At 33.4% G+C, this 4,863-nt stretch overlaps 1 long non-coding RNA gene across 1 annotated transcript; it reads left to right on the top strand.

Annotated features, from left to right (window-relative positions):
- Nucleotides 1-1,769: 1,769 nt before the first annotated feature.
- Nucleotides 1,770-3,097, top strand: LOC148782198 (uncharacterized). The gene is made up of 2 exons (XR_016053810.1): nt 1,770-1,862; nt 2,636-3,097. It is a non-coding gene; the product is annotated as an uncharacterized LOC148782198 (long non-coding RNA).
- Nucleotides 3,098-4,863: the final 1,766 nt, after the last annotated feature.

The following is a 4,863-nucleotide window of genomic DNA, read 5'->3' as shown; positions in this document are numbered from 1 at the left end:
CACAGACATCACTGTGTTCATCTAAAAAATCAAGATGTAATTGAGTAAATTAAATAAAATTGAATATGGTAAATGATAAAAGACACGATAAATATTTAAAACCCTGAAAGGTAACTCATTATTTTCAAAATAAGGACACAAATTGATCAAATGACGAAAAAAAAAAAAACCCAGAGTTGTTACTTGGTTTCGTGACCCCGTGGCTTCAATCTCCAAATTACTCTGTTTTTCTCAAAGATTATCACAAATTCGTAATAGAATTTTTTGATGAACACTATTACCATCAAAATGCCTAAAAATTTTCACAGATTCATGCCCTATTTGGCATGAAACAAAAGGAAAGGCGGAAACCGTAAAACCGCAACTTTCATGATCCAAAAACACGAAATTTCTCCACCATTTAGTCCATGAAAAGGATGAAAAAAGCTGCATAAAGCCTGAATATTCGATCACATGGCAAAAAAAAAAAAAAAGATGAAAAATGACAAATTTTGAAGAATCCCGTGAAAAACACTGTGCAGCCCGTGTTCTTCACGGGACTCCCCGATTCCATACAGTGAATCGACGAGTCACTGTACGGAATCGCCCGGTTCTCTCTGGATAATTTGCCGGAACCGGCATGTCCAGTGACAATTCCCGAGTCGAACCAGGCGATTCCGGTTCGACTTGGTGTTTTTTTAAACACTGATTTTAAGTTTTGAAAACTTGATATCTATATAAAAATGAAACCTAAAAATAGAGTGTACAAATATATATTTTTTATATATTAAAATAAAACTAAAGCATAAGATCTACAAAAATATTTTTGCAATATATTAATAATTTATTTAATTTACACTCATCGATGGTCAAACACCAATAGAAATTCTAAGTTTGTGCCGTCATTGACGTGGAGTCTCCGGGTTAAGGTCCCACGCGTTTGATGGGACACTTTTATTTAAAGTTTGCAACGCTTCATCCACCGGCAATTGTCTTCGGATGGACCACTTCCTTTCCAAGAAGAATTTATAACAAGTGTGTACGTTGTGCTCCCCCAAGACCATATAATGTACATAGTGAAATATTTTCAAACTAAATTGTACGATCCGCCTAAAAATCATTGGATAACTATTTTTCAAGTAAAAGTATATAAATAGACCATTTACTTTTGTTTTTTAGATTTCAAATCAAGTGGATGTAAGTATATTACTGATTAGACTCAAAATAATAAAATAAAATAAATAAATAAATAAAAATCACAGACTTCGTGACACACCCCCCCGCTCTCTCTCTCTCTATTATGTCAATATATAGAAACAGCAATTTTTCTTCCTCTCTGTATTACAGGATTCATCTACTTATCCATTTTCATCACCTTCTTCTTTGAAAGTTCACAATCAACTAACTCTCTTGTTCCCATAAATTCTCATCCTCTATTCATTTCAGTGCTAACACATTTTTTCTTATGGGTTATTTTGGTTTGTTTTGAATTACACTTTGTTTGCAGTTGCCTCACACGTTCTTCATTTTTTTTTATCTGATGAATCTGTCTTTGTTTTGTTAATTTATGCTTGGAAATTATTTCAATCTCTACTTTGTGCTGTACTGTGGATTTTCTGGTTCTATTTTGAGAAACAAATGCATTTCTTGATTCAGTCTACGATGTTTTTATATATCTATCTATCTATATATATATATATATATATATTATCAATGAAGAAGATGCTATTTTTTTTTGGTATGCTTTATTTTGGTAATGGAACGGAAAATTTGATTCTACTTTGTTGCAAGCAGGTTGAGGAATGCTGCCTTTGTCGATTTCAAGGATGATGTTTTGGCTTCTCAAGCACACAACTCAACAGGTGCTTTTAGGGGTCCCATCGGTATTTTTGTGTTTTTGGACCTTATTACATTTGAAATATTTGTCTCATTTCTTTTCTGTATAGTCACTTTATGTAGAAAGTTTTGCAACATCAATTGAAGGAAAATGCGGTCCAGATATTGAGGACTTCTGGTAAAGTAATTTTTTAGGGAGATCTTAAAGTTTTGCAACATCAGTTGGAGCAAAATGTGGTCCAGATATTGTGGACTTTTGGTAAAGTTTTTAGGGAGATCTTAGGACATAGGTAAAACCATGTTCTTTTGTTTGCTTCAATTTGTTTAACAACGAAAAATTTGCATATGGGTGGAGGTATAGATTTAGAATATTTAAAAAAATCTTCCAATAGAAGCTTGTCTTTCCTTGGTAGCTCTTTATTTGGTTGTTCTCTGTTGGGATCGTTTGCTCTCTCTTTTTCTTTGTCCATGTTAATTTTGAGCTTATCTTTTAGGTTTCATTTTTAAGTTGTGCTTGCTTTTATGTTGTTTTCACGTTTTTGATGTCTATTTCAGTTTCTTTTCTTTTTATTTGATTTAGAGGCATTTGTCAACATGATTAGTTTTGTCTGTAGAGGCTTGGAACCTAGCCTTTTATGTGGAGCTCTCTTTTTCTTTTACTTTAAGCACTGTTGTTAATTTCTAGAAGCAGGTTCTTTCTGGCAGTAAGTTTCTTTTTCATCAATATTTGCAAATAAGTGCTCTGAGCTTGTATTTTGAGTTATTGGTACTTTCCTTTCATGCTTTGAATATGTAATGCAAGTTGACATTTCTTGGGAAGGTTATATCTGTTGAGAGAGCAAGCACGTTGGCAGCAAATAAGAAGCAGAGAACTGAGGAAGTGTGTAAGCAGGATGCATCATGTACACCTGATTCATTCATAAAAGAGACCCGAATAATGGGAAGCCAGGCCAAGGGATGATCCATTGCTGGTTCGGAACCCATTAGTGAGCCAATTGGTCCAAGATTCGGGGTGGACCATCCATTTCCACCTCAACTTGAGCATGCTTTATTTCCTTAGTTCATTGCGGATCGTTGTTTTCTTTTCTTTTGCTCGCACACTTGCGTGTGTGCATGAGTTAACATTTTTTGATCACATGTCTTTGTTGCTGCTTTGTTCCATTAACCATATAGAAAGTTCCATTCAGCTGAGAAGTATCACATATATTGATCACATGTCTTTGTTGCTGCTTTGTTCCATTAACCATATAGAAAGTTCCATTCAGCTGAGGAGTTTCACATATATTGTGCGAGTAGATTAAGTCATTCAGATTATATTATGCTTAATTTCTCAGTTTCACACTTAGTTTCTAATTTTCTTTCTGCTTGCTGGAGTTTATTCCATGTTTCTGTCGTTGCACATTCAAGCTTTTAGTAAAAAATGACTGGTTCTTTAAATTTCAAACTATATAATCATAAGAACGACTTGGCCTGTAGGTAGAGAGAGAGAGAGGAGAGAGAGGCCTGCTGCAAAACACTGCTCGTATCCTCAGGTCTTGCTGAGATTGTGTAATTGTTTGGGCTTTTCGCGAAGAACCCCACCTTAAGAACGTCTTGGCTTGTGGGTAGAGAGAGAGAGAATCGTGATTCGGCCTATAAAAAGATAAGAAATATATGACTGCAACCATCTAATGCATTCGTAATATTTTAACTTCTTCATTATCTAATGAGATGCAATGTTATAGATATATCATGGTTCGTGTATGTATAGAGAGAGAATAATAATTCGATCTATAAAAATCTCGAAAAATATGATCAGAACCGTGTAATTTATTTGTTATATTATTGATAACTTATTTTAAAAGTATCTTTTTTATTGGCCATGTATTATACCCAATAAATGTTCAACTTACAAAATGAACGGCTAAATTGCATTAAAAACAAACATCCAAAACCTGGTTTCCATCTTTATGCCAAACAAGATATTTTTCATATTCTGCGTTCTTCTAGTAGCCAGCCAAACAACATTGTTTTCAAAATAAGGTTTTACATATACTGGAATCTGCAAAACCAAGTATTGAGAGAAACCCAGGATTTGCATAACCAGACCCAAACGACTCATAAATCTTTGTGATGATAGCCTGAAAATTTATTTAATGTCTAATTATAAAATTTAAAGCTTAAAACACAGTGTAGATCAAGCAGATCTATGAACATTTAAAAATCTTGAAAATTGACGGTCTAGATACTGTATTACATGATGCACTATTTCCAAAACTTGAAATTTATTTATTTATGAGTACATGTATCTCAAGGTTGAGATGATTGGATTTGAACGTTTTTCAACATTGAAGCAACTTTTTTTTACAATTTTTTGAGGTGTGTCTTAGTTTGATTGTTTAGAGCCTCTACTTTATATAAATTTTTTTCAAAGTGAAATTCGCGATTCCGTTTTTTTTTTTTAGTTTTGAATTTGGTAGTAAAGAAACACTAGACCTCATGTTATGGCGCTGGCCACCCCTCTAATTGTTTGTGGTTTTCCCTATGTATATTCGCCCAAACATTTTCCCCATTTTAGTAAAGGTAGGTGGTAAACTTCTAGATTCAAGCCAAAATTTTCAAATTTATAGTGCATTTGATGAGGTGAGCAAGTCTTCCCATTATGCTCCTAAGTGGCAATAGTTATTATGATAATATAGACTTTGTGCGATAGATACGAACATTCAAGAAAGTTCATAACAGGATCGAACAAGGGATCGTCCATTTTTGTTTTACATTGGTGATGCGCATCATGAAGGAAATAACCTTGTTTTACCAAACGAAAAACTTTATATGAGGTTGCAACTTTAAAATGTAGAACTATGGATGCACCTAAAAAATCTATCCGAAAAAGTTATTTTAATGTTGAAAAACGTTATAATTGAGCATCTTGACATCGATATGTATGATTTTGAAAGAAAAAGGATTTTGAGTCTAAAAAATGGTGCGTCTTACAACACATTATCTAGAATGTCCATTTTCAAAAATTTTATATGTTTATAGATCTACTTGATTTTAACCATTTTGAAG

The sequence above is a fragment of the Amborella trichopoda genome, chromosome 4, assembly GCF_054954075.1.
Source record: "Amborella trichopoda isolate Santa Cruz 75 chromosome 4, AtrichopodaSantaCruz75HAP2 v2.0, whole genome shotgun sequence".
Taxonomy (NCBI): Eukaryota; Viridiplantae; Streptophyta; class Magnoliopsida; order Amborellales; family Amborellaceae; genus Amborella; species Amborella trichopoda.
This window is presented reverse-complemented; position numbering and strand designations above follow the sequence as displayed.